Genomic DNA, 20,336 nt, shown 5'->3' with positions numbered 1-20,336 from the left:
ATGGGATCGAGCCCCACATCAGGCTCCTCTGCTATGAGCCTGCTTCTTCCTCTCCCACTCCCCCTGCTTGTGTTCCCTCTCTCACTGGCTGTCTCTATCTCTGTCGAATAAATAAATAAAATCTTTTAAAAATAAAAAAAATAAAAAAAAAAAGGTGCCTTTATAAACAACCAGTAAAATCCTTTGGCTCTCACACTTAGCCATTAGTTATTTGTTAATGGCCCTCAATTTCTCAGCATTTTTCTTCTTAGCCTAAATGCAATTTTGCAGTAATATGAAACTCTGCTGTCCTTGTAGACATCTTCCCCTGACCTATTTATTTTGTAGCTGCATCTCTGTACCTAGCTCTTGTCTCATGTCACTACCACTGAAATCTTTAGCATCCACATTCCACACTCAAGATGGTATTTTTTCCCACAAGATGGTGAGTGAGCTAGTCCCAAATCCCCATCTTACTTGAACCATTCTCATTATCATTTGCAGTAGTTTGAGTATGTCAAGAAGCAGAGAAGATAGGACTATCTGTGCCAGAAATGTAGTCAGGGGAGTCGTCAAAGGGAAAGAAATCCTTCAGGCTCATCCAAAATCTATGGAGAGAGGAAAGGAAAAAGAGGGTAGAAGGAATCTTAGACTACAGCACAGTTCCAAGAAAGGTTCTGTTAGGCTGTGGGAAGTCCTTAAGTCAAATTTGTTTCTAGGAGTCCTGCAACTTACTGGAATGGACATGCCTTAGTACCTTTGCCCACCATTTTTAGTCACTGACTGGGAAAAACAGCTCATGGAAAATAGAAATTCAGCAGGAACACAGTTGTGAATGTGGAAGGGCAGCAGCTAGAGCAGATAATCAGTTACACTCCCTGTAGCAGGATTTTAGAGTGGCAAATTTCATAGCACACATATACACACTCACAGAGTCATTGCTTAAGATCAGTAAATCTTCATGTTTAGTACCAGCAGATCAAAGCGTCTGAAGAGCTGTATCCAGAGAAAGGGGATCCTGGCAATTCAAATTCAAAATACACAAACACACACACACACATATAGTACACATAGGGATCAGACTCTACCATACCATTAGAACCAGTCTAACAAATGACCCCCATTTGTGACTTTGTTTCTAAGTGAAAATATGTGCCAAATTTCCCACAGATGACTGATAAGTGAGTCTTTGGAACACAACGGAATTATAAACTGAAAACTCCCTCTAGCCATGAGAGGCCACCTGGGCTTGTTCTGGGCACTTGAGATATAAACCACCAAGTGTGTACACTACCACCATTTCAGTGGTTTCGGCAAAGGGACTTGTCTATCCATGTTGTTTTTGGACAAAAACTCTTCAAGCTTAGCAACAACATTCTATCTTCACGTCCTAAAGAAAAATAATACAGTATAAAAGTATGGCTTTTGTATGTGACCAGCATGACTAGTGCATATGTTTCTGTCTCATTATGCTATTCCACATTGATAATCTGCTGGTTGTATCCAAGTCATTATATCACAGCCTATAAATTCCTCAAAAGCAAGGACCATGTCTCATCATTGATTATACTGAATACCCAAGTGACTAAATCAATGCCAGCAAGTACTTGGTGACCTTTTTCCTTAACCCTCTCCTCTTCCTCCTTCCCTGGACTAGCTCTTTATTGTTCCCCATTAGAATCACAATCTTTGGAGGTATGCCCCATCTCTCTATAATCATTTCTCTTCCCTGAATTATTTAACATCCCCACCCCTCCCTCGTGGGAGAACTGGGTCTGCCCTAGAGCCAAAATGGTTTTAAGTCAAGTAAGAAGTGTTATACTGCTTACTGCCATTATAGTAAGATTTATAACTGGCTCAATGGGACCTTTGCCAAAAAACTGGCTAGTGTGTCATCATGGCATCTTAAGAAATTTCTTCCTAAGAAAATATTTTTCATGACTAAAGAAGCCAATTTTCATAATGTCCCTAACCAAAATACCACAACTGCTACCTCCATTTCCACTCCACCAGACAACAAGACATATTTAGAGGCTCCAAGGCACATACATGGAAGTAAGATTTTTTTTTATGGTTATTGACATGTTCTGGAAGAGGTTGGACTATGAATATTAATGTGATGGTATGATCTCTTGAGAATTCTTTCCACTATTTCAGTGACCTCCTACATTTCTTCAATTCAAATATACTTTATACTTTTCAAGAAAATTGATACCCATTTTCTTGTTTGACATTTAATATAGCCTTGGGAAGTAGGCAAGACCAGTATTATTATTGACACCTGAAAAATAAGGAATCTGAAGTACCATAGAGTTAAATGATATGTCTAAGGTGTGAATTTGTGACCAGTGATTAGAAAACAGAGATCAGGGTGGCTATCATCTTTAGGAAATGAAATACAACAAACAATAAATATGTATTTATGACACTGTGTGCTGGGCACTGCAACTAGACTCAAGAACACAAGTAAGATCGAGGGATCGAAGAGTTTAGAATCTGTGAAGTGGTCCTCAAACTTTTCCAGTATAAGACCATTTTCACTGAAACAAATAAAAACCTTTTTATCATAGTTGTAAATCAACAAGGTTTACAAATCAAATAGTGCAGAGTTGCTTATGGTAAAAAGCAGTAGTCCCCTTCTCCTTACCTTTCTGCTACCACCTATCTTAGGCCCTCTCTAGAGGCAACCCTTTTCATTAAAACAAGTATGTTTAAACTTTTTTTAGTATTTTTATTAGGAAAAAAACAAACTACACAAAAAGTGTATAGAGAATAATGAAATAAATACCATCTACCCACCAATAACTAACTTTATTTAAAGACTGAGAAGTCTTTTCATATGGACGTATTTGCTTCTGATTTTTTCTTTTTTTTCTTATTTTTTTAAGATTTTATTTATTTATTTGACAGACAGAGAGAGAGAGAGAGAGAGCATGCGAGCACAAGCAGGGGGAGCAGCAGGCAGAGGGAGAAGGAGAAGCAGACTCCCTGCTGATCAAGGACCCTGAGATCATGACCTGAGCCTAAGGCAGACACTTAAATGACTGTGCCACCCAGGTGCCCCATCTGTTCTTTTTTTTTTAAAGAAAACATCTCAAATATGGTTAAATTCCCCTGAGTGTTCCTTTCCTATCCCACTGCCCTCCATCTCAACACATAGGTATTTTTTTTACTTACATTTGTCCTCATTTTCATTTTGCTTATACTATATACATAATACACATAGATGTATATAAACAGTATGTTGTATACACATACAATGTATTTCTATAATGAATATGTAATATTATTTGTATATTTTAACAACAGTATATATCATTCTGCAACTTTTTTTATTCTGCTTATGTTTTTGAGATTATCTCTTCTAATACATGTAGCTCTAGTTCATTTTCTTTAAATTACTTATCAATTCTCATTGATGGACATTTAAAATGTTTCTAAATTACTGTTACTGCAAACAACACAGCATTCAGTCTTTCACCATTAATATGACATTTGCAGGGGATTTTATTAAGCCACTCTATTGGGATATGAGTGACATACAAAAAGCTGTAGATACTTAATGTATACAACTTGATGTGTTTCAAGATAAGTATATACCCATGAAACCATCATCACTATCAATGCCATAATCTTATTTATTATCTCAAAAAGTTTTCTCCATCCCCTCGGTTTTTGGGGTTTTTTCTTTCTTTGTCTTTCAGTGGTAAGAACACTTGACATAAGATCTCCCCTCTTAGCAAAATTTTAAGTATACAATATTGTGAATAAGCGGCCCTATGTCATACAGATCTCCAGAACTTATTTATTTTGCAAAACTGAAACTTTGTGCTCTTTGACCAACACTTCCCTATTTATCTCCCCTTACAACCCCAGGCAACCATCACTATACTCTCTGCCTCTGTTTGACTATTTTAGATTGCACATATAAGTGAGATAATGTAGTATTTGTCTTTCTGTGTCTGGTCTATTTCATTTAGCTTAATGTCCTCCAGGTTCATCTATTCTAGCAACCTAAATATCCATCAGTGGTGGAATGGGTAAAGAAAATGTAGTATATGGACCTACAGCCATCAGAGAAGATGGCCACCCCAGCAGTTCCAGGCTTTCCCAGCAGGTGTGTTGCTTTAGTACGTCTGTGGTCAGGCTGTTTGCCAAGCACATGAGGCCACCTGTTGAGGTATATGGTATCGAAGGTTGCTATGCCACTGCTCTTTATTCTGCTGCATCTAAACATGATAAACTGGAACAAGTAGAAAAGGAATTGCTGAATTGTCACAAATATTGAAAGAACCCAAAATGGCTGCTTCCATTATGAATCCCTGTGTAAAGTATACAGTGAAAGTGAAAAGACTAAATGACATGACAGCAAAAGAGAGGTTCTCTCCCCTCATATCCAGCCTGATCAGTTAGTTTGCTGAAAATGGTTGCTTGAACAATATCCCTGGAGTCATTTCTGCCTTTTCAATGGTGATGAGCATCCACTGTGGAGAAGTCCCTTGCACAGTAACCACTGCATCTCCTTTAGATGAAGCCATTCTTTCTGAATTAAAAACCATCCTGAAGAGCTTCCTAGGTCAAGGCCAAGTATCGAAATTGGAAGTTAAGATTGATCTGTCAAGCATGGGTGCAATGATTGTCCGTACTGGAGAGAAGTATGCTGATATGTCTGTGAAAACCAAGATTCAGAAGCTGAGCACAGGGCTATGTAGGAGATTTTCTGAAAGTGTTGGTTTTCTGTCAGTGAAAATTCCTAAACTTGGAGCAATGATAAAATGCTTCCTGAACAACAACAACAAAATAAAATGTGGTGTTTACATACAATGGAATATTATTCAGCCTAACAATGGCAGAATTTCCTTCATTTTAAAGGCTGAATAATATTTCATCGTGTCTATATTCCACATTTACTTTGTCCATTTAACTGTTGATGGATATTTAGGTTTGTTTCCAGATCTAGGCTATTGTGCATAATGCTGCAGTGAAGGTCGGAGCGCAGATATCTCTTTAAGACCCAGATTTCAATTCCTTTGGCTATATATCCAAAAGTGAGATTGCTAGATCAAATGATAATTCTATTTTTGATTTTTAAAGGAAACTCCATATTGTCTTCCATAGTGGCTACAGCAATTTACGTTCCCACCAACAGTGCACAAGGGTTCGCTTTTCTCCACATCCTCACCAACACTTCTCTGTTTTGTTTTTTTTTTTTTTTTTGATAATAGTTATCCTAACATGTGTGAGGTGATAGCTCATTGTGGTTTTGATTTGCATGTCCCTCATGACTAGTGATGTTGCACACCTTTTCATGTACCTGTTGGCCATTCGTGTGTCTTCTTTGGAAAAATGTATATTCAGGTCCTTTGCCCATTTTTAAGTTGAGTTACTTGTGGGTTTTTTGTTTGTTTTGTTTTGTTTTGTTTGCTATTGAGTTTAAGAGTGCTTTATATATTTTGGATATTAACCTCTTATAAGATATATGGTCTGAAAATATTTTTTCCCATTGTAGGCTGCTTTTTCATTTTGTTAATTGTTTCCTTTGATGTGTAGAAGCTTTTTAGTTTGATACAATCTCATTTGTTTTGCTTTGCTTTTGTTGCCTGGGCTTTTGAGGCTATATCCAAGAAATCATTGCCCAGTCCAATCTCTAGAAACATTTCTCCTATGCTTTTTTCTAAGAGTTTTATGGTTTCAGGTTTTACATTTTAACCTTTAATTCATTTTGAGTTGATTTTTGTATATAGTGTGAGATAAAGGTCCAGTTTCATTCTTTTGCATATGCATATCCAATTTTCCCAACACAATTTATTAAATAGACGATCTTTTTCCCCATTGCATATTCTTGGCACCTTGTTTTGTTTTTTTTTTAAGATTTTATTTATTTATTTGAGAGAGAGAGAGACAGAGCACGCGCAGGCCAGAGGGAGAGGGAGAAGCAGGCTTCCTGCTAATCAGGAAGTCCAATGCTGGGCTCAATCCCAGGACCCTGAAAACATGACCTGAGCTGAAGACAGACACTTAAACTACTGAGCCACCCAGGCGTCCCTCTTGGCACCCTTGTTGAAGATCAGGTGACCATATGTTTATGGCCCTATTTCTGGGCTGTCTATTCTGTTCTACTGGTCTATCTGTCTGCTTTTAGGCCAGTACATACATAGTGTTTTGATTACTATAGCTTTGTAATGTGTTTTGAAATCAGAAAGTGTAATACCTCCAGTTTTTTCAAAAGTGCTTTGATTATTTGAAGACTTTTGTGGTTTCAAATGAATTTTTGGATTGTTTTTGTATTTCTGTAAAAAAATTCCATTGGGATTTGGATAGAGATTGCCTTGAATCTATAGATCGTTTGGGGAAGTATGGACATTTTAACAATATTAAGTGTTCTGGTCCAAGAACACAAATGTCCTATTTATTTGTATCTTTTAACATTTATTTCATCATTGTTTTGCAGTTTTCAGTGCACGAGTCTTTCACCTGGTTAAATTTATTCCTAAGCATCTTATTTTTTTGATGCTAATGTAAATGGAATTGTTTTCTTAATTTCTTTTTCAAGTAGGTTATTGTTAATGTATAGAGATGCAAATGAATTTTGTATGTTGATTTTGTATTCTGAGACTTTACTGAATTTGTTTATTGGTTGTAACTTAATTGTGTGGAATCTTTAGGATTTCTACATTTAAGATCATACCATCTGCAAACACAGACTATTTTACTTCTTCCTTGCTAATTTAGATGTTTTTTTTTTCCTTGTCTAATTACTCTGACTAGGAAAAAGCCCACAGTTAATATCCTATTCAGCAGTGAAAAGCTGAATAGTTAAAAGCTCCAACTCCCTTTAAGAGTTGGAAAATTTTGTAGATACCCTTTATCAAGTTAAGGAAGAGCTCTTCTTTCATAGTTAGATTCTAAGAGTTTTTATCATGCATGGAGGTTGAATTTGTTAAAAGCTTTACCTGTATCTATTGAAATGAATGTAATTTTTCTTCTTCAGTCTGTTGATTTGGTGAATTACATTGACTGAATTTTGAATCAGGCTTCCATTACTGGGATAAACTCTGCTTGATCATGTTATTCTTTTATATATTTATATTTGGGGATTTAATTTGTTAATATTTCCTTGGAGATTTGAAAAATATTTTCATAGGGGACAATAGCATGTTTTTAAAAAATTTCTTGTAATGTCTTTTGCTTCATTTTGGCATGAGGGTAATGCTGGTCTACTAAAATGAGTTGAGAATTGTTCTCTTCTATTTTCTCATAGATTTTGTGTTGAGTTGATATTATTTTTTCCTTAAGGGGTCACTGATATAGAATTGATTTCACCAGTGAAACCAACTGGGTCTGTTTTCTTTGTTTGGAAAGTCTTGAATTATGAAATAAATTTCTTTAGATGTATGACTATTCCTGTAATGTACTTATATCCGAGTGAATTTTGGTAGTTTCTGTCTTTTCAAAGCATAGTTCCATGTTATGTAAATTTTTTAAAATTTATGGACACAAAGTTGTTCATAACATTTTATTTTCCTTTTAATGTTTATACGGTTTATATTAATTCCCCTCTTTCACTCTTAATATTGGCATTTGGTGTCTCTCCCCATATTTTCTTGGTCAGTTTGTGAGAGTTTTGTCAATTTTATTGATTTTTTCAAAGAACTAGCTTTTGGTTTGATTTTATCCAGTTTTTTCAATTTTATTCATTTCTATTCTTTATTATTTTTCTCTTCCTGTTAGCTTTGGATTTGATTTGCTTTTCTTTTTGTAGCTTAGAATAATGATGCAAAATCTTTCTTCATTTTATGTGAAAGAATTAAAGCTAACAGTTTTTCTCTAAGCACTGTTTTGGTTATATCCCACAAATTTCGATGTATTCTATTTTCATTTTTACTCTGCTCAATATATATATTAATTTCCCTTTGACTTCTTGTTTTACCTAAAAGTTATTTACAGTGTGGTATAATTTCCAAATATTTAGGGGAATTTTCCAGATATCTTTCTATTACCAATTTTCAGGTTTTATTCCCCATGTTTTCATGTGGTTCTATGAGACTGGGGTCATCTGAGGGGCAAACTGGTGTGAGAAAGAAGGTGAAAAAAATACCAGGGAATTCCTCCTCATTCTTTGGGCAGTGGGAGCCCATTTTAAAATATTTCTGTCCAGGGACGCCTGGGTGGCATAGCGGTTAAAGCGCCTGCCTTCGGCTCAGGGCGTGATCCCGGCGTTACGGGATCGAGCCCCACATCGGGCTCCTCCACTATGAGCCTGCTTCTTCCTCTCCCACTCCCCCTGCTTGTGTTCCNCCCACATCAGGCTCCTGCTATGAGCCTGCTTCTTCCTCTCCCACTCCCCCTGCTTGTGTTCCCTCTCTCGCTGGCTGTCTCTATCTCTGTTGGAAAAAAATATATATTTCTGTCCAGAAAGATGAATGTTTACTCAGGCTTTTAGGTGCCTGTGTCATCACTGTCACAGCCGTAAAATTCCCCAACTGGTCACCTACTGGTAGGGCTGAGAGAAAAAAAAGAAAGAAAAGGCTAAAAGAAGTGGGTATTTCTCTACATACTGTCTGGCATGGAAGAGCCTTTTTTCCTGGTTTCACGGATAAAGGTAATGTTTTGTTTCTGAGAATTTTTGCTTTATAGCACCCAGGGCACAGTTGGGCCTTCCTTTAGTTAAAGCTTACAGATAAAGAAGGAAAATAAGACCATGAAACTTGCCCTCATTACAGATTATTGTCCAGATTTTGAGTTCAGTTTATAGTCTGCTTGTTAATGTTTACTTTTCAGGGTACTTAGGTGGTTGTCTTTTTCTGCCCAGAGATTTTAGTTATCATCGGTGTGAGAAATATGCTGTATTTGGCTTATTCCATCTTGGTTGTCATGGGTGGAGTCTTAGAAGTCTTGTTTTCATTTTTGAATTGTACTTTCCTCTGGGTAAATGATTCTATGCTGAAAGTTTGCACTCTGAGAAATTTCATTGTCAGTTGGCTTGCATAGTTTCTGTTGAAAAGTGGGCTATTGAAAAGTGGGCTGTCAGTCTTAATGGTTGATATGGTGAAAGTAATATGTCTTTCCTTCACTGTGATTGCTCTTAAGATATTTGTTCTCTTGGCTTTGAGTTTTCACAATGTGGCCATGATAGTTCTTTCCTTCGTATTTTTCCTACTCAGGGTTTATAAATCTTTGAATTCATTTTAACTTTTGTCAAGTTTGGAAAATTCCTGGCTATTATTTCTTCAACTATTGCTTGCCCCCTATTCTCTGTCTCCTTTCATCTAGGACTCAGTTACACATATGTTAGAACTTTTATTCTTCATCCTAGTCCAGAATTGGCAAATGTTGGCACACAATAAAATGGGTAGCAGTCATTAGCTAACATCGAGGTGGCTCCCCATTTTATGAAATTCTTTGTTCTTTACTCTTCAATATTAATTTTAAGATCACTTTGTCAAATTCTGTGATAATCTCTGGTGGAACTTTTATTGGAATTACATTATACTCATATTAATATAGGGAGAATTGGTATTTTAAAAAATATCAACACTTCTTACCCCCAAATAAAGCATAATTTTCTATTTATATTTAAATCTTCTTTCAATAAGGTTTTGTAATTTTCTTCATAAGGGTAATACACATTTTTGTGGGGCATATACCTTGTTATTTTATAGATATTTATATATTATAATATATCCGTCATATGTTATCATGAATGATAATTTTTTAACATTTTGTATTTTTCTAATTGGTTATTGTTGACAGGTAAGATTGTCCATCTCAACTTTAGTGACATAATGCTATTCATGTGTATCACTATCATGTAAAAATACTTTAACAATGTTTATATTTCCTTTTTCTTTTCTAAAATTATTGTTCTATGCCTTTTCTCCATTTTTTCTTTCTCTTCCCTCTCATCAAACCTTCTAGGGATTTTACTATTTTATTAGTCTTTCAAAGAATTCGCATATGGTACTGTGGGATTTTCTCCAATTTTTAGTCTTTCAATATTTACCTCTTTGCGATCAAATAATATGCTCAGACCTCCTTTTATTTATTGAATTACTTTAGTTCTGTTGACTGTTTGCTGAGAAATATGAGGATCTAGCTAACTTAACTAAGTTCTCTTCCTTCCTTCCTATTTTTTCCCAATATTTGATAGCTTTGTGATATAAATATATTTGATAAAAGATATTATATTTATATCAATTGTATAAACCTGGGATATATTAATAAATATATTTAAATATATAAATATTTTAGACTATCTATTAATCATCATTGTTACTTTAAAGTAACTATCAAGTTACTTTAACTTTTACTTTTTGTTCTGTCAACTTTTGTGTTTTTTGATACTCTGTTCTGTAAGATAAAGATATTAATACTGCTACCCTTCCATTTCCTTTCCCTTTCAGGACTGTGCCATTTTCAGTAACACATTTACTTTTACCTTATCATTGATGTTATTTTCATTTTGTTCTGCAATCCTAATCGAATTCTCTATGCTTTGCTCTAGAAAGTTTCCAAATATTAAAAAGCAATAAAGAGGATCTACAAAATTATGACACAAAAGTCCTTTATTGCTGGGACAAGTTCTATGTTAGATTGACATTTTCTACTTTGATAGTCCAATGTCACAACTCCTGAGTCACTCAAAGAATTTTCCCATCATCAAGGTCAAACAATCTTTCTTTCCTTTATACTCCTTCAACTGCTTGAGACAATATCACATTTTAGATTATTCATATTTGGACTTAGAGTTTCTTATTCAGGTTTTTGTTCCCAATTTTTTAAATTGCTTTGTTTTCCCTTACAAAATATGTCTTTTTTACACATTTTTCTATTCCTTTCATTCTGTGTAAACTCATTCCTTTCTAGGTCTTCTCTATAAGTCTCATCCTTGGACTTTTCATTATTACTCTTTGAATCTGATCTACTCTTTCTGGATCTCATGGCTTCTTCTCTTGTTTGACTGAATTGCAACCTTAAGTAATTCCTTTAAGGAAGTGTGTGGAAGTTCTATTTTCTGAGTCCTTGTGTGAGGAGTCCTTTTTAATATTAAGACATTTAATGAACACCCCACATTAAACCAGCTACAATTTTGGTATTCACTGACTAATAAGGACAGGAAGTTTATATGAATTCAATAATGCTTTTTAAAATAATGTATTTTATGTTAATCCTAGAAGTATCTATAGCTATTCAAGAAATATCATTACATATATATATATGACATATGTTATTTATTCAGCCTAGAGGTGGAATTATGTCTGGAATCCTGCAGTAAGCTGTCCATGTCCCTCAGGTTGGGGAACCCAGTATGAACTAAGAATGGTTTTATATTTTTAAAAAGCTATTTAGAAAAAAAAAAAGAATNTTTATTCAGCCTAGAGGTGGAATTATGTCTGGAATCCTGCAGTAAGCTGTCCATGTCCCTCAGGTTGGGAACACAGTATGAACTAAGAATGGTTTTATATTTTTAAAAAGCTATTTAGAAAAAAAAAAGAATATGTAACAGAGATGATATGTGGACCACAAGAAAAAATATTCTNCTCAGGGTGTGATCCCGGCATTCTGGGATCGAGCCCCACATCAGGCTCTTCCAGTGTGAGCCTGCTTCTTCCTCTCCCACTCCCCCTGCTTGTGTTCCCTCTCTCGCTGGCTGTCTCTATCTCTGTCGAAAAAATTAATAAAATCTTTCAAAAAAAAAAAAAAGAATATGTAACAGAGATGATATGTGGCCCACAAGACAAAATATTCACTATGTGGTCCTTCACAGAAAAAGTGATGTGATTCTTAGCTAAACGTTCATAATACATAAGAATAATCTACGTGTTCTTTGTTACACTACAACAAAATGCTAGGTTGTATTGTCTACTAGAAGAGAGTGGGAAAACTTTTTATTCCAGAACTAAATGTGAACCAGACTCAAAGACTACTAGGGATTATATGCAAAATTTATTTAGAAGATTTAAGCAATGGCTTAAATCTGAAGACTTACTTTTTTTTTCCACAAAAGCAAAACCCCTAAATTATATGATAAATATTATAATTAAATATTAACAAGTTTTCTTTTACTTTATTTTAATATAGGGAAGTATAAAAAGGAAACTGAGAAAAGGACCATAATTTCATGTCTAGATAATCCTTTTTTTGTGTAGAAATGCAGACTTGTTGAAAACTGAAAAATAAGTCTCACTTGCTTCTCTTACCTTCACTTCCCCTTCTCCCAAATTATGAGTTTTAACAGTTTTGTTTCCTTACAACAAAATGATTGTTTATATACCATATATATATATACATATATATGTATATATATGTATATATATATGTATATATATATATGTATTTTTATCTGTGTTTATGTGTACTGAATATATCACTTAGAAGAGATTATATTACACCATTCTGGTCATTGCTTTTTTTCTTTTTCACATTTTTAAAACATTAATACATCTTGATATTTTTTTCGTATAAATGTATACAGATCTACTTTGTTCTTTTATTCCCCACATTTTATATTGAATTATTTTTAGCCTTATGAGAAAGTTGATCAAATTTTATGAAATCACAATTCATATGTAGTTCATAGAGTTCTCATATACTCTTTATCTAGCTTCCCCTAATGTTAACATTTAACATAACTATAGTACAATTATAGAAATGAGGAAATTTAACATTGATACACTACTATAAACTAACCTATAGGTCTTTTCCAAATTTAGCCAATTTTCTCACTATTGCCCTTTTTCTGTTCTAGAATTCCATTTAGGACATTACATTGCATTTAGTTGTCATGTCTCTTTCAATCTGTGTTCATTCTTTAGTGTTTTGTTTTCCTTCACTTTTGAAGAATCCGCTGTATATTTTATAGAATGTCCCTTAAATTGGTTTTGTCCAATGTTTTCTAATGATTAAACTCAGGTTTTTCATTTTTAATCAAAATACCACTAAAATCATCCTCTATCTGTCTCAGGCTTCATATCAGGTTACCTTATGTCAATATGTCTACTAAGATTAATTTTGATGGTGTCTGTCAGGCTTCTCTTCTGTAAAGTTACTATTTTTATCTTTTATCTTGGGGAAGATACTTAGCGACAATCCAAATCTTTTTTGTCATCATACTCTAACACACTAATTTTTTTTAAAGATTTATTTATTTATTTGACAGAGATAGAGACAGCCAGCGAGAGAGGGAATAAAAGCAGCGGGAGTGGGAGAGGAAGAAGCAGGCTCCCAGCAGAGCAGGGAGCCTGATGAGGGGCTTGATCCCAGGACTATGGGATCATGCCCTGAGCCGAAGGCAGATGCTTAACGACTGAGGCACCCAGGGGCCCCTCTAACATACTAATTTTAGCATCCATCAATGGTCCTTAACTATAGCAATTACTACTGATGTGTTGCCTAATGGTAGTTTTCTATGTCCATTCTTCTACATTTATTAATTGGTATTCTGTGAGGAAGAGCAGTTCCTCCTCTCTCTTTTATTTATTTAGTCATTTATTTATACAAGATGACTTTGGGGTCTTTATTTTTACCCTGAAGATTATAATCCAGTGCTATCATTGTTCATTTTGTTGTTCAAATTCTCTCACTTTTAGCCATTGGAGGCTCATTCAGGTTAGCTCCTATGTCCTTTTGACATGTCTTCATCACTTTTTGAGCACTCCCTTAATTTATGGTACCACAAAATATTCTAGGCTTATTTTGTATATTCTCTTACCTAGCTCTGGCATCACCTGTTTTTTTAAGGAGTGGAACCCTGGTTCTTTTTATGAAAGAATGGTATTTAGAAACCAAGATCTGGGTCATTAGGGTGCTCATTGATACTGGAATGTCATTGCTTCCAGGCTTGTTCAGTGGACAGGAAATTATACATAGATATAGATATAGTTGTATATGTAGATATAGATATCTCACCCATATACACATCTATATTTCTTTATCTATCCATGTGTAAATATATTAAAAAGCAGGAGTTATACTGATACCTCCAATTCCAGTTCAACTCCACACAGTTTATTCTAGCTTTCTTTTTCTTATTTGGAATCTCTTTCTGTAACATAGACACTTTATAATTTGTTGAACAGTCCCCATTTCATAGGAGTTTGAATTGTTTTCAGTTACTGGGCTATTAAAAGAAGAGGTGCAGTGATAATCTTTGTGTATCTTGGGGAAATTATGAAAGTATATGTATATATAGAAAAAATGTCTAGTGGGGGACTTGCTTGGTCTAAGGGAATGCACTTTTAAATTTTAACAGATACTTCTAACCATATTTTAGAAATATTCTTTGCATCTTTTAAAATCATTTGCTTAAGGGCACATTTCTTTTTATTTTATTTTATTTTATTTATTTATTTGACAGAGACAGAGACAGCCAGCGAGAGAGGGAACACAAGCAGGGGGAGTGGGAGAGGAAGAAGCAGGCTCATAGCGGAGGAGCCTGATGTGGGGTTCGATCCCACAATGCTGGGATCACGCCCTGAGCCAAAGGCGGACGCTTGACTGCTGTGCCACCCAGGTGCCCCTAAGGGCACATTTCTTAAAAACAATCCAAAAACAATTTCTAAAAAACAATCCTAGCCTCTTTAATAATGTCAGTGTCTCTTTTATTCTTTTCCTGTCATGATTTAGATGGATTTCTGATGGAATCCAGAGGTCCCATTATATTCATTGGCATTTAGTTTTCCCTTTAAATCTAGTTAAATTGATTAATACAATAATTAGTCTCTGTCCTACAGTCTTTGAGAGTTGTAATTTTTATTCACAGAAATGTCCCAAATCTCATTCTCCTTCAACAGCTTCAGTCAAATTATAGACATTTAGGCTGATTTCTTCATAACCTAGTTAAGGTTTCATTGCCCTGACTAACCTGGAGATATTCTCTTCATATTAAAATTAGCTCTTAGCTTAAAAAGATATCTTCACTCTTTGTGAAATGGCTGTATTTTCCTCCCAGGCAGTTTTCAAACTGTTCTCTCATAATAGCTACAATTAAAATGCTCCCCTTTTTATTGGTTGTACTCACTAATTCAGATGGTTCCCCATTAACTGATGGTTTCTCTCTGAATTACAAGAGACAGAGTTGGTGAAGAGTTCACCTCACTCTGCTTTCACTCTCACATTTCTTTCTGGCTACCATTAGAAATTCCTCTGTTCTGGTGTACCTGGGTGGCTCAGATGGTTAAGCTTCTGCCTTTGGCTGAGGTCATGATCCCAGGGTCTTGTGATCAAGCCCTACATTGGGCTCCTTGCTCGGTGCCCTGCTTCTGCCTGTCCTTCCACTGCTCCCCCTCCTTGTGCTTTCTTGCTCTCTGTCAAATAAATAAATAAAATCTTTAAAAAAAAAGAAAAAGAAATTCCTCTGTTCTTCCAGCCTCTGGTGGATAGTCTCCTATATACCTCCCCCATAATAATCAGTCCAAGTTGAACACTTAAAGGAATGAGTATATTATGTGAGTGCATTTAACAGCATGGAGTGATAGACATAATCTAGAGTGAACTTGCTATAGTGAATAATGATTACTGAGATTGGGTATTTATGATACAGGCAGATTATAAATGGCATTGAATGGGACTAAATAACACCTGCATGAGTTAGATATTTATTAAGGCTTTTTATGTATCACCCTTGATACATATTGAAATGGATGCTTAAAAGGCAGACACATGGTACCTTCTCTTTGGCAAACAGTCCAGTATGTCTTTAGAGGGTGGGGGATAGAGTTGAACAATGGAGGCATAGTTGGCTCTTGGGAGCTAACTTTTGTTTTCCCCTTCTGTCTTCTCCTAATCTTCCACGCTTCCATCTTCAATGTCAAGTTTATCTGTTGGTTGCTCAAGCCAAAAATTTTGGAATTTTCATTGACCTCTTTTTTCCCCCGCATACTCCAAATCTAATCCTTCAGCAAATATTATCAGCTCTACCTTTAAAATATCCCAGGAACCCAGCCACTTCAACCACTCTGCTACTACCACCCTAGTCCAAGCCACTGTTATCCCTTTGCTCTGAATTATCACCACAGACTCCTACCTGCTTTATTTGCTTTCACCTTTTCCCTCTCCTCCCCCTCTAGTCGTTTTTTAGCTCAACAGCCAAGATTTTAAAATGTGAATTGGGTCATATTCAAAACCATCCAGTGTTTTCCTGTCATTCAGGGTAAAAAAGCAAAGTCCTACACAGTCTGGTCCTTCTACTGCTCTGACCTCATCTCCTACTGCTTTCTCTGTCATTCATTCTGGGGCAGCCACACTGAGCTCTTTGCTGTTTTTCATATTCATCAATCTCATACCTGTCTTGGGCCTTTGCCTTTAAGTCCACTTGATTTACTCTCTTACTTCTACAGGGTCTTTGCTTAAATGTTACCTTATCAGTGAGGCTTTTTTAAAATAGCGTATCTCTTCCATTGGTTCTACAATCCCCTCCCCTGCTTTTCTTCTGCCGTTGAACCTCACAACAACCACGCTAAACATAAACTCCATGGGGCTAGGAACTGTTTTCTCTTTGGTGCATTGCTATAACCTTCAAGTATATATTACCTGGCCTGTAGTTGGTGCTCAGTCAATATTTGAATCCTACTAGCAATTTCAGCCACCAGTTGCTTAGATTAATAAGAATCCTATATTTTGTCTGTTGGATTGTAGTTTGTCTACTTTGTTTTTATTTACTTTGTTTTTAAAGTGCCAAGTCTTGAGAAAACTAGGGGAAATGACCACCATTCATATCTTAATATGAATTCATTGATCTTATGTGTGTTTGTAATATAAAGCTGAGATTACCCTTATTGAAGAAATGGCTTTTTGGCAAAACGAGGTCTTGATCTTGATTTTTTTCTTAAACTTATCTTTGGTATTTCTCCAGGTACTTTTTTGGTTTTTTTTCTTCCTGTTATTGACACAGAACATCAACAAATAAGTTGAATGTCCAGAGTCTATTCTTTGTTCTTTACCACTCATTCTTTAAGTCTACACCCCAAACTAAATTTAGCTTCTAATCTCACTGTTTGATTAACTGTAATGACTTTTTTTCTCCGTCCATTTGCTTCTCGATTTCTCATTAACATGTACTGTCATTGACTAGCACATCCTTGAAATATCTTCTTTGGGGCTCCTTAAGATAACATTTCTGTGTTCTCCTCCTTCTTCTCTGCCCTTTTTCCTAACCTTTGTATGTAGACATTTCTTAAGGTTTCATCCTCAACCATTTTGTTCTTCAGAAGCCTCAAGAACTTTCATAGCATCAACTATCAGCAGTATATAGATGACTCCCAAGCCTATTCTCCTTTTCATCTCAAGCCCCAGCTCCTCATTTTCAGTTGCCTTTGAGACAGGCTGCTTCAAATTCTATTCATATGAGGTGCCAGGGAACCTGTCTAGAGGAAATAGAAGCATTGTCACTCTCTGGTGGAGAGAGTAGAAAGTCATTTTAAGTGTCTGCTTGCTTGGATAGAACCTGGCTGCAGATAGTCCAAGGAAGATTACATTTGTTGAGCATCTACTAAATGCTCTGCATTCAAGTGTATGTAGTCTTTTTAAAAATATATGTAATCTTCTAATAAGCTTTAGAGTATATATGTGAGCTAGCAATAATAATTACACAAGTCTTTCTTTGGGTCCTTTCAGTTTCTTATTAGACCACTTATATGCAACTAAAAAGATTTGGGTTGTAAGAATACTTCAGCATGATTTTAAGGCAGGAAATTGTTCTTAGATAGATGCTATAAAGGATTTCATAAGATACAGAACAATCCTTAAGGAATTTGGCAGGTTACTAGGAAAAAAAGCCATTCACTCTGGAAAAGTGACTAAATCAAGAGGTAAATAGATAAGATAATGCCATAGATGCCACAAGACACTCAGATGCTAACAAATGTTATAGAACCAATGTTTAGAGAAAGTTATGGCCACTGTAGGGAGATTGATGTGTTCAGGAATGTCTTCATAAGGAGGCGGGACTTAAATGTATCCTTAAGGAAGTATTTCCCAAACTTCTAGCACTATAGTTCTCAATTTTTGCCATGTTAAAAAACCATCTATATTTTTATTTCCCCGTACGTTTTTCTATATTGTTATCTTTTTTGGGGGTAAATCCCTTTGCCTTGTCTTAAACTATCAAATCCATGAGGGGCGCCTGGGTGGCACAGCGGTTAGGCATCTGCCTTCGGCTCAGGGCGTGATCCCGGCATTATGGGATCGAGCCCCACATCAGGCTCCTCCTCTGTGAGCCTGCTTCTTCCTCTCCCACTCCCCCTGCTTGTGTTCCCTCTCTTGCTGGCTGTCTCTGTCTCTGTCAAATAAATAAATAAAATTTTAAAAAAAAAAAATCCATGAAATCATAGCTTTTTGTGCTTTTGTGTTTGATATATATATTGTTCGTTTTTATAATATACATGAAAACTACACAGGAAATCCTCATCATATAAAGATAATTGATTCTAGAAAAAGGCCATTTAAAGGGACTCAGTCTCTCTAAAAAGAATATTAGTCAATCACGTTCAATTTTGATGCAAAAGTTTGATTTCTAAATTACACTAAGATTATGAAAATAAGTGTAACAAATTATAAGCTATTATTGCAACTATGAACAATTTCAATGAACAAAACATTATTTAATTTAATAGTGACTATTTTTCTGAGAAAATCATTTAACTTTTGTGGCATGAGTGTAAATATTAAAAGACTTCAAAATATTCCTCTATCTTTTAATATTCACATTATTTTTGAGCAACATATTGTCATCTCTGTGTTTTCTCTTGTTNATCTCTGTGTTTTCTCTTGTTCAGTTAACTGATCTAATTCTTCTAGATCCTTATTTATTAGTGGATTTGCATGTGATATGAGCAGTTATCAGACATTATTTTCATTGATTTCATGAAATCCTGCCTCTTTTGCTCAGACTTGTAACTTGGCTTTCCAATAGATTTATAACAGGTTTGCATTATATTGGAGAGATTAAAAACTATTGATTTGATTAGTGAGAATTTTGCCAAGTGGAAAGGATGTGTAAGTCAGTTCACAGTTCAACAGTGAGTATTTTGGTGTTCAGATGATTTGTTTTCCAATGCACTCTTTAACTCTAGGAGTGCTTTCTCAAACTTTTTATACCAGAGGAATACTTGACATAATTCTCAAGTTTCAGGGAACCTCTGGATAAAAATATCTAAATCTCAAGTATGTTAGTGAGATCATTTAGTTGTAGATATTATTATCCAATAATAATTCCCAGTGCTCATTTAAATAGACAGTGATAGTTACCTGAGAAACTGTTTAGCCAGCTTCTTAGCCTGTTCTTTTGTAGGTTCCCCTTCCCCACAAAAGATACCAACTCCAATGCAGGTCAGTGGTATAGACAGAAGATACTTCAGTTTTTCTCTTTTAAAATTTCCTACTTGATTTTTTTTATACCTTACCCAAGTACAGCTAAAAGTCTTACCACAAATTTCTATCATACTATTGAGTATGCAGTGCTATTGAGTATAGTATGTGATATGTGGTAAGTACAAGGACAGGTTTTTTTTTTTTCCTCTCTATTTAAAACTAAAACTGAGACCTTTTCCCTAAGGTGAGGAATGCGGCAGGGATGTCCACTATCACCACTGCTGTTCAACATAGTACTAGAAGTCCTAGCCTCAGCAGTCAGACAACAAAAAGAAATAAAAGGCATCTGATTTGGCAAAAAAGTCAAACTCTCACTCTTTGCAGATGACATGATACTCTATGTGGAAAACCCAAAAGACTCCACCTCAAAATTCCTGTAACTCATGCAGGAATTCAGCAAAGTGGCAGGATATAAAATCAGTGCACAGAAATCAGTTGCGTTTCTATACACTAACAGTGAGACAGAATAAAGAGAAATTAAGGAGTCAATCCCATTTACAGTTGCACCCAAAACCATAAGATACCTAGGAATAAACCTAACCAAAAGGACAAGGGATCTGTACTCAGAAAACTATACAACACTCATGAAAGAAATTGAAGAAGACACAAAGAAATGGAAAAATGTTCCATGCTCATGGATTAGAAGAACAAATACTGTTGAAATGTCTATGCTACCTAGAGTAATCTATACATTCAATGCAATCCCTATCAAAATACCATCAACATTCTTCAAAGAGCTGGAAAAAATCCTAAAATTTGTATAGAACCAGAAAAGACCCCAAATTAGCCAAAGGAATGTTGAAAAAGAAAACCAAAGCTGGTGGCATCACAATTTTCGACTTCAAGCCCTATTACAGAGCTGTAATCATCAAGACAGTATGGTACTGGCACAAAAACAGACATATAGATCAACGGAACAGAATAGAGAACCCAGAAATGGACAACTCTATGGTCAACTAATCTTTAACAAAGCAGGTAAGAATATTCAA

General features: G+C 35.3%; 1 protein-coding gene and 1 pseudogene across 3 annotated transcripts in view; both read left to right on the top strand.

Moving 5' to 3' along the window:
- Window positions 1–20,336, top strand: part of HPSE2 (heparanase 2 (inactive)) — a 696,190-nt gene that overhangs the window by 392,868 nt on the left and 282,986 nt on the right. The window lies entirely within an intron of this gene.
- Window positions 3,631–18,760, top strand: LOC100466787 (annotated as a pseudogene).

This window comes from Ailuropoda melanoleuca, chromosome 6, assembly GCF_002007445.2.
Source record: "Ailuropoda melanoleuca isolate Jingjing chromosome 6, ASM200744v2, whole genome shotgun sequence".
Classification (NCBI taxonomy): Eukaryota; Metazoa; Chordata; class Mammalia; order Carnivora; family Ursidae; genus Ailuropoda; species Ailuropoda melanoleuca.
The sequence above is the reverse complement of the archived record's forward strand: the minus strand, read 5'-3'. Positions and strand labels throughout refer to the sequence as shown.